This window comes from Triticum dicoccoides, chromosome 1A, assembly GCF_002162155.2.
Source record: "Triticum dicoccoides isolate Atlit2015 ecotype Zavitan chromosome 1A, WEW_v2.0, whole genome shotgun sequence".
Taxonomy (NCBI): Eukaryota; Viridiplantae; Streptophyta; class Magnoliopsida; order Poales; family Poaceae; genus Triticum; species Triticum dicoccoides.
In genome coordinates, this window is record NC_041380.1 from 71,643,502 (window position 1) to 71,654,637 (window position 11,136).

Here is an 11,136-nt window from a genome sequence, read left to right on the forward strand (position 1 = left end):
CCTATGATCAAGTGTTCTCACTTGACTCCTAAGTCAATATGCTCATATATAGATGACCTTGTCATCGCAAATTGCTTGATAGGTGCTAGAATTGGTTGTGCATGCCTTGTCACATATTTCATTTGCCATCTTATTGTGTGAGCATGCTGGTTGCATATCTTACTCATTCGAGGACATCCACTTGTTGTTTTGATTGCTCGGTTTTATTTCCTTTTGCCAAGTGGATGGACAAGAATGCCTAAGAACCTCCTCTAGCTATCTATGCTTTTCTCGTCTCGAACTCTATTCATGCTACATCACAAAATTTGATCAAGTTAGATTCAAACCACTCTGTGTGAGGAGCGCTCGGAGTCCCCGATTCGTCATAGACTTAAACTTCCAAAACCTCTTTATGATTCTCGGTCTGACCGATACCCTACTTTCGGCCTACCGAGATCATTAAGTTGATCTAGGTTTTCGATCTCGGTGCAACCGATTTGAACCTTTCAGTCACACCGAGTTTCAGTAACTGCTTGCAGTTATGAATCTCGGTGCCACCGAGTCGTTCCACTCGGTCACACCGACAGGGTCGGGCTATATATAGTCACGGGCAAAATTTGGAAATTTCTCTGAACCCCTTTGCCCGCGCGATAGCCTGCTCTGCCAACGTGGTCTCTGGATCGTCTTCTCGCCGCCAGCCGCCTCCAGTCGCTGGTCTCCATCACCGTCAACGGGAATTCTACCCCGCCGTTGCCGTAGTAGCGAGTCTCCGCCGAACTAGGGTATGGACTCGATCTTTGTGCTATTCCCCAATCCGATTCCTAGCACATTGTGATCATATTGATTCTAGCCATGTTTGATAAACTTCTATCCAGTCAATGAATTTGTAGATTAGGTTTGATTCGAAAATTCTAGGTTTAGGTTTCCGCCGAAACCATCTCGGACCCACCGAGTTGAAAAACTCGGTCCCACCAATTTGGCTTATGCCATTGCACAAGTGAGACTTGGTCTGACCGAGAATTACTTATCGGTGTGAACGATTTTGAAACTTTGTGAAACCCTAGCAGTCTCGGTGCCACCGAACTGTGACTCGGTCCAACCGAGTTCACTAGTTTAGGTTCCAAAATTGCTTCGGTATCACCGAGTTTGAAAATCGGTAGATCCGAGATGATTTCAGTGGGAAACTAAAACTAAGTTTTTGAGTCATTCTTTTGCAAAAATCTCTGCATTTTGTGATGCTCATCTATTCTACCTCATCTATAAACTGTTCACAGGGTCAGCAGTCAGCTTGTTCATCATGTCAGACCAGAGTGATAGCCAGAACATGTCAGAAGAGCAAGTGCAGATGAGTGACGGCACTAGTCCCTCCAGCTCTTCAGATGATGGCAGCAGGAGTACCCCAAGCAATCTGCCTAAAGCTGCCACCAGACAGAGGAAGAAGAGAACTTCAGATTCTGAGGATGAAGATTATGTGGCAGAAGAGGAAGCCACATCAAAAAGAGTTGAGCCAGCACAGGGCACAAAGCCAGGTTTAAAGATCAAAAGGCCAGCAGGCAGGCAGCCTATGTCAAAGGCCAGAGCTTCAACTGAGAAGCCCAAAGAGCCAGTTGCTGCTGAAGGCAAGAAAAGGAAGAAAAGGGTCAAGAAGACCGGAGCCAGAGTGCTTGGAAAGGCTTCCATCATGGAAGAGGAAGAAGAAGAAGAGGTAGCTGCACCAGCACCTAAGGCACCCAAGCTGATGGGTGATGCCATAAGATCAGGGGCAACTGCTTCCAGGGCCAAGCCAGCTCCAAAGCCAAAACCAAAGAGAAATACAAGAAGCATCCCAGTTGGTGAAAAGAACAAGGCCCCAGTGCCTGAAGCTGCAGAAGAAGATGATGAAGAGCAAGTACTCAGAAAACTCAAGCCCAAGATCCCAGACCACAACGATGCTCATCCTGTGGCTGAGGACATGAAGCTCAGGAGAGATTCAGGGCTCAGGAAGTGGAGAGAAGCAGATCCGTATGCTTCAAGGAGAAGGACTGCTGTGGATTACAGATTTCACACCAAGGAACAGCAAGATTTCTATGAGACAGTGCTGCTTGATAAGAAGCCCATAGTTTGTGACATGAGATGGGTTGATTGGGAGTACATCAAGGACAATGAAGAGCACTATCCTGGAGTGCATGACAGCTTCAATGCTTGTGGAGTAGCAGACTTTGTTGGGCAGAAGCTCACAAAGTGGAACGAGGAACTCATTATGCAGTTCTACTCCACAGCACACTTTTATCCAGATGGTAGGATAACTTGGATGTCTGAAGGTACGAGGTACCAATCTACAGGTTCTAAGTGGGCATAGCTCATTAATGCCCCAGAGGAGCATGAGGATGACTTGGACATTTATGCCAAGAAGAAGATGGACCGCAACTCTATGTCCAATATGTACAAGGAAATTCCAAATGAAGCACTTGACACCTTCAAGTTTGGCTCAGTACACTATCTTCTGTCAGGGCTGCCAACCATCAATTGGATTTTGAGACACACTCTCTTGCCCAAGTCAGGTGATCACAAGATGATCAGAGGCCATGCAATCAACTTGCTACATATCTTTGATGTGCCACAGAAGTTCAAGGTGATGAGCCTCATGGTAGAGACCATTAAGAGGACAGCAGCTGATCAGAAGAGGAGCTGTGGATATGCCCCACAGATTCAGGAGCTCATCAACTCCAAGATGGGCACGGGCATATACTTATTGGACAAGGAACACCTGCCCATTCGTCCAGATTTTGAGGACAATCAAGTTGTGATGACTGAAAATGAACCATCGTCTGCACAAGCACAAGCAAAGAAGGAGAAGGCGAGGAAGGAGAAAGCTGCCAAGATGCCAACTCAAGAGGAGGCATCTGAGTATTTCTTGAAAACCAAACAAGAGCAGCTTGGTTACCTTATTGCATCCACCCTGCGGATTGAGAAAGGACTAGCCACCCTAACTCAGAACCAGGCAAGCCTAGAGAGAATCATGGAACAAAAGTTCTATGACTTGGATGTCAAGGTGACAGAGATTCAGACTGCAGTGGAGCAGCTCCAGGATGACATGCAGGAGAGGAGAGGCAGGACTACAACTGATGCCTTTGCCAGAGTGCCAAGAGGTGCGAGGTCGTCTGCAGTGCCAGTTCCTGACACAAGAGCAACTGCCTCAGCTCCAGCCATAGCACCAGCCCAACCTGCTCCAGCGTCTACTTCAGCTCCAACTCCAGCGTCTACTTCAGCGTCTACGGAAGCCTTCGTCCTTGGAGTGATCCGGACTCCACCACCACCTGAAGATCAAGCCTGAGTGTCGACTTAGCACTATGCATTTTCTAGGAACTTTTTGGTAACTTGTTGCCAAAGGGGAAGAAAAATGTATAGATCATAGGCTTCGAGAGAGAGAGTGTTGTTTTTTTCTCTCTTGCTTTATTTGGTGGTTTTTCGAACTTTGTTTGCTTTTGAGTGCTTGAGATACTATGTCGTTATCTATAAGACATTGATGATCATGTGTTTGATGATAAGCTACACTAAATGCTTGCTTAATGCTATTATCTTATCTATCTTATGTGATCATTCACTATTCTTAGTGATGAGTGCATGTATTTCATTCTTATCATTTTAAGCGCTCCACCAAGATGTATGTGACATGGAAGAGTAACCCATGACTCTAACTCCTTGTGCATTTGCAGTCCAAAGCAAATTTTAAATATGCACAAATTTAGGGGGAGCTCTTACTTGTCACATACTTCTCAAAGCGACGATATATTTCATGCTTATTATCATTTGTCGAAGCTTTGATCTATATGTTGTCATCAATTACCAAAAAGGGGGAGATTGAAAGTGCAACTATCCTAGGTGGTTTTGGTAATTCATAACAACATATAGCTCATTGAGCTAATGCTATTCCAAGATGATTATTTCAGGAAAGCTCAATGATTGGCATGGCATGGATGTGAAAGTGGAATCCTCAAAATGCTAAGGACAAAGGATTGGCTCAAGCTCAAAAGCTCAAGACTCTTCATTTTATATTTTAGTGATCCAAGATCACATTGAGTCCTTAGGAAAAGCCAATACTATCAAGGAGGGATGAGGTGTTGCTTAATGAGCCTCTTGCTTCATGTGCTTAGTGATATGCTCCAAAACCCTCAACTACTTTCCCATATCCACTTATGACCTAAACCCTAAGCCAAACTCGGTCATACCGATTCTTTCTATCCGGCGCCACCGAGTTTCACTTGTCATAAGCCACTGCCAAACCCTAGCAATTCGGTTCTACCGATAGGGATCTCGGTCTCACCGAGATGGGATTGCAAACTCTCTGTTTCCCTTTCGTAACTTTTCGGTCTCACCGAAAGAGCGAATCGGTCCCACTGAGATTGCAATGTAAATTCAGTGTTTCCTTTTTGTAACTTTTCGGTCTCACCAAAAGAGCAAATCGGTCCCACCGAGTTTGCCTGACCAACTCTCTGGTTAGCTAATTACCAAAATCGGTCTCACCGAGTTTGTGTAATCGGTCTCACCGAGATTACGTTATGCCCAAACCCTAACCATATCGGTCCTACCGAGTTGCATGTCAGTCCCACCGAAAATCTCTAACGGTCACTAGGTTTACCTTTTCGGTCCGACCGAGTTTGTTGATTCGGTCCCACCGAGATTGGAAAACTGTGTGTAACGGTTGGATTTTGTGTGGAGGCTATATATACCCCTCCACCACCTCTTCATTCGAAGAGAGAGCCATCAGAACACATACACAATTCCAACTCATATGTTCTGAGAGAGAACCACCTACTCATGTGTTGAGATCAAGACATTCCATTCCTACCATATGAATCTTGATCTCTAGCCTTCCCAAGTTGCTTTCCACTCAAATCTTCTTTCCACAAAATCCAAATCCTATGAGAGAGAGTTGAGTGTTGGGGAGACTATCAATTGAAGCACAAGAGCAAGGAGTTCATTACCTACACACCATTTGTTACTTCTTGGAGAGTGGTGTCTCCTAGATTGGCTAGGTGTCACTTGGGAGCCTCCGACAAGATTGTGGAGTTGAACCAAGGAGTTTGTAAGGGCAAGGAGATCGCCTACTTCGTGAAGATCTACCGCTAGTGAGGCAAGTCCTTCGTGGGCGATGGCCATGGTGGGATAGACAAGGTTGCTTCTTCGTGGACCCTTTGTGGGTGGTTGCTTCTTCGTGGACCCTTCGTGGGTGGAGCCCTTCATGGACTCACGCAACCGTTACCCTTTGTGGGTGGAGCCCTCCGTGGACTCGCGCAACCGTTATCCTTCATGGGTTGAAGTCTCCATCAATGTGGATGTAGGATAGCACCACCTATCCGAACCACGGGAAAAACATCCGTGTCTCCAATTGCGTTTGAATTCTCCAAACCCTTCCCTTTACATTCTTGCAAGTTGCATTGCATGCTTGCTTGAATTGTGTGATGATTGCTTGACTTGTCCTACAATAGCTAAAATCTACCAAGAACTAAAATTGGGAAAAGGTTAAGTTTTTATTTGGTCAAGTAGTCTAATCACCCCCCCCCTCTAGACATATTTTCGATCCTACAAGGGATCAAACCCTAACAAAACTAACTCGATTACATGATAGATCCCATCCAACCCATCACCTTCCAGCAAGCCTACGATGGAATTACTCATGCACAGCGGTGAGCATCACGAAATTGGTGATGGAGGATGGTTGATGATGACGATGGCGACGGATTCCCCTCTCTGGAGCCCTGAACGGACTCCAGATCAGCCCTCCCGAGAGGTTTTAGGGCTTGGCGGCGGCTCTGTATCGTAAAATGCGATGATTTCTTCTCTCTGATTTTTTCTCCGCGAAACTCAATATATGGAGTTGGAGTTGGAGTCGAAGAGTCAACAGGGGGCCCACGAGGTAGGGGGCGCTCCCTAGGGGGGCAGGCGCGCCCCCCACCCTCATGGAGAGGTGGTGGGCCCCCTGGCCTTCATCTTTTGTAGGTATTTTTCTTATTTTCTGAAAAGTGGCTCCGTGAAGTTTCAGGTCATTCTGAGAACGTTTGCTCCTGCACATAAATAACGCCATGGTAATTCTGCTAAAAACAGCGTCAGTCTGGGTTAGTTCCATTCAAATCATGCAAGTTAGAGTCCAAAACAAGGGCAAAAGTGTTTGGAAAAGTTGATACGTTGGAGACGTATCACACCCCAACTTAACCCGAATCTATTTGAGTTAGTTTGAGTTGTGGCTTGCGTCTCCTAAGGTGTTTCGGCTACTTAGGGACGGTCACTTCAACATTGACTCGCATAGCCCATCATACCCTTCCACATTAACCCATTTTGACAGGGTTTCCACCAATACTTCCGCAACCACCACCGCATTCCCGCTACCACCATTTTGACATTTGCCATTTGAGATTTTGAGTTCGCGGTTTTTTTCCGTTTCCTAAGGTGTTTCGGCTACTTAGGGACGAGTCTCTATCATCTTGGTACCTACATCAAGAACACCGCCACTCATCATCACCATTGACGGTAACCTCTATATCATCTTGTTATAGTGGTATCCCTCCATTGTATATTCCCTTGCAATTGCATTGATAACCCCCAGCCCATTTTGCGTTACTTGCCTATCGAGACTAGCCATTTGAGTATTGCCGGCAACGTTACTTGTGCACATTAGTGATCATTGGTCTACACCTTCCATTGCATACATACCATATCTTATTGGTATCATATCATCCCTTGTGCCACAAGTTTGTTCCCGCATATACACAATTGCTATCTTGGTTTGTGCATTTCGCAAAGTGACCATATCAAAAAAAAGGAGAGAGCAAAGAAGCTTGTAAGCAATAGCCATAGCATCATACCACATTGCATATAAGATTGTCATATCCGATCATCTTGGATCATACACCGGGAACCATACATATATAGCATACTTGGGATAGAAAGCTTATCCATTTTGCATCTTATAGGTTGTGCACAAGTGTCATATCCGCCTATTGAGCAATCGTGCTAGCATCTCTCTTGAGTTGTGCAACACGAGCGTTTTCCGTGGACTCGACACTTTGTGCTCATTCCTTGGTTGCACAACCCCATTTATCTATCTGTGTGTGTGTGTGTGTGTGTGTGTGTGTTTCCGTGTGCCATTCATTGCTATTGGTCTACTTGTTTCACTTGCGAATTTGTGAATCTCTTTCAACATTATTGACTCTTGCTAACATTTTGCATTAAATTTTTGTGCCACTATCCTCACCGAGCTACTACATAAGCTTTACTTGATAGGTGTGAGTGAACAAGTCCGGTACCGATTCCACTATTCTTTCATCTCACATTGAGTGAAACGGGATACATCCTCAACTTTGGGAAAAGGTAACTTGGTATTGTTTATCTCATTTCCTACTCACCTCTACTCGAGTCTTGTGATGGATACGCAAGACATTTCACCTTCGGTCTGCAACAACAACAACGACGAGTTTGATGCCATGAACAACTCCAACGACGCCAAGATGCAAGCTCAAATTGAGGAGAACAAAGCCCTCATCAAGTCCTACAAGTGACCTTCCTCATCTTCGAGAAGATGCTCAAGAGCACATGCTTCTGAGCTACCATCTCCGGCAAGATCACATCGGCATCGACACCATCACCACCAAGAACGTGAAGGTCATGAGCTCAACACCAACAACCGCTCAACAATTTCACCATCTCCCTTGGCATCTTCGCCAAGCGACTTCAAGGCATCTTCGCCTACGGACATACGGCATCTTCGCCAACAAGCACCTCAAGACTATTCTCAAGAGAAGTTCCCCAAGCTCAAGTCCGTGACTTCCATGAGCTACTACAACCTCGACACCGACCACGAGATTCCTTTCTATGGAACTCAAGAACCTGAGGAGTATCTCGAGTGGGAGCACCTCATGGACGACTACCTCAAGCTACATCAAGTTGGTCCCGAAGATCAAGTGAAGTGCGCCACAAGGAACTTCCACAACTATGCGTACACATGGTGGCTTCACACACCTTCGGAGAGCTACGACATGAGTTGGCCCAAGACGAAGAAAGCTTTGCGGCGAGAGTTCGTGCCTCCAACCTAAACAGAACAACTTCTACGCCAATTGGAGAACACCATCCAAGGATCCAAGTCCATCGACAAGTACTTCAAGGAGTTGAAGCATGCCCTGCGACGAGCCGGCGTGGACGAACCCATGTCAATGAAGTTCCACTTCATGATGGGATTGAACAACAACATCTCCAAGACTATCTTCCTCGAGAACTACAAGTCCCTCGACGACAACTACATTGGTGCTCTCAAGGTGGAACAAGAACTCATGAAGGCCAAGGCTTTTCCACCCCAAGCACAATTCTCGAAGACCAAGCTCCTAGATGACGAGCATGAGGCAAGTACCACCAAGATGTCCAAGCCTGATGAGCTCCAAGACGATGCTCCCAAGTTCGACTTCACCGCCATCCATCTTTGTGGCATTGATGGTGCCGAGTCTACTTCGACTCTTTTTCAAGATGGTGGGGCGACGAGTACGACTACGGAGACCCTCGAGGACCAAGCTTTGGAGGCGAGCGACAAGGTGGCGAGCAAGGATGATGCTTCCATCTTAGGAGGCGAGAATGATGATGTGCCATCTTCGGCTTTCATCCATGATGACGGCGATGAGATGGTTGAGCATGGGATTCTCCCTTCGACCACGGCGATGTATGATGACTTGAGTGACTTTTGCCACCATATTTAGAGTGAGAGTGACTTCACTAGTAGCCCTATATATGATGTGTTTCCACAATTCCCATGTGAGGAGAGCCACAACCCCCACCTCTTGAGTGAGATGAGTGACTCCACCATATGTGAGTTTGAGCACACCTATTTTGAGGGAGTGAGTGAACCACCACATAGAGAGAGAGAGAGTGATAGTTGATAGGTCATGTGAGGCCTCTTCGATTTCTAACGACTTAACCTCTACCTCTATTGTGTCTTCTCATTTGGTGCTAGGTCCCATATATGATGACGCGCCGATTCGCGATGACTACGTACTACCTTTGGACAAGACGATGGCCATGGTGGAATATGATGCACCCCCCACATGGTTCCATCAAGTTGATGATGATGACCACCATTTGGTCTTTACCACCTCACCTACACCACTTGAGTGGAATGACAAAGGTAACATAGGTGAAGGTGATGCTCTTGTCCCACTAGTGGACTATCATGACATTGATTACTTGCATGATATTGATCCCCCTATTTCCATGATTCATGCTAGTATGATTTCCCCATGCAATGATTTACCCATTTATGATGAGTTTGACGATTCCCATGTGGAGTCTATTAGTTGTGATGCCATGTTGCATAGGATCACTTGTGATAATTCTCTTGGTCACATCATGTTTGCCAATCCGCTTGACTTGTCATATGCTATGCATGAGATCAATCATATGTCATATTTGCAATCTCTTCATAGTGACTATGCATATGCCATTAAAATTAACCCAATTTGCACTTACGGAATAGATGACAAGCCCATGGTTATTGGCATTTGTTTCTCTTGTGATGATATTGATATGCTCCCTTTGCATCATATATCTCATATGCCATGCCATAACCACCTAGCTTCGGATATGCATTGTTTTCGATGTTGTCCATTTTCTCCATATGATGTTTCCAATATTGCTCATGAGGAGACCCCCATAGTTTCCTCATACATTTTAGGAGACTTTGATTCATCCCATCCATTGCATGATCCCAATACTTGTGTGCACCATATGCTCCTCATGAATCATAATGATATTGTTGTGCCATATACTACTATGCTCAATTTGTGTCCCCATCGTGTTATACACAATAACTATTCTTTCATGATGGATGACATGTTCTTATACCATGCATCAAATTTATTTGAGCGATGCTTATCTTGTGCTAACTCGCGCATGCACATACACATCATGATGGATGATGTGTACATTTACCACGCGCACAACTTCTTTGGCTTGTGTCTCTTTTGTGTAGGTACCCATGAATACTTGTCAACCTCACAATCCCACGAGTTGACAAAACGAGCTCTAGAGAGCAATGATTACTTGGGATCCCATGGATTGCCTTTCCCACCACTCTCTTCACGCGAATTCTTCGCGCATTTCTTCTACATGACCCTCACTTGGCTATGGGCTATTGTCCATTACATATTATATGCCCATCTTGCCATGTTCACTTTGCATGGTATGCTCATTACTATGCCTTTGCCATGCATTTGTGACCCACGCTTTGCATTACACATGATGATTGATTCTCATACTTGTATGTGTTTTTGCAAGCTTGGTGTAGATTTTGACATAGTTCTTGTGAAGCCTGCTTGTCTTCCTTCTTTGCACCATATACCTAGTTCCATGAATATAGTCATTGTTGCATCTTATTATTCATGCACTTGTGCTTCTAATGGTTATGTGCAAGAGAAGAGAACCATCACGATGGATGATGTATTTATCTACCATGCGCATACGTTCTTTGTTTTGTTGTGTGCATGTGTAGGATACTTGGACTTCGTGTCGACTTCCACTTCACGTGAGTTGACAATTCAAGCTCTTGAGAGTGAACCACCTTCTACCACGACGATTCTACATTGCACTTGCTTGTGCTTCGGCATTGTGAAGAATGCACAAGGACATGCTTTCAAAGTAATATCCCTCTCTTTTGAGAACCCCCAAACCATGATCATTGATATTATGGATCATACTACTTGTGTTGCTTTCCCCATGAGACTTATTGTTCATCTTGGACCACTTGATTGCACACATGTTAGAGATCTTGCTTCGACTTGTCATTTTCACCATTCCATGCATCATGATATATATGCCTTGTGTGTTGCATCCAATTCTTGGATTACTTGTTCCTCTCACATGTTTGGTTGCAACAATGTCATCACTTCACATATGCCATGTCCCATTGATTGCTACATGCTTGTCTTGATTGCCTCACACATGATGAACAATTGCTCTTTCTATTGTGTTGAGTGCCATACTATCTTCACTACACCCTATGCACGTTATGCTTGGATTGTCTTGCACTTGACCCATGTGTTTAGACACTTCATTTTACTTGGTGTTGTGAATGATTCCTATGCCTATCATCAACCATTTGTCGAGCGCTTTATGCATGATCGCTATCACCGTGAGGTTGAT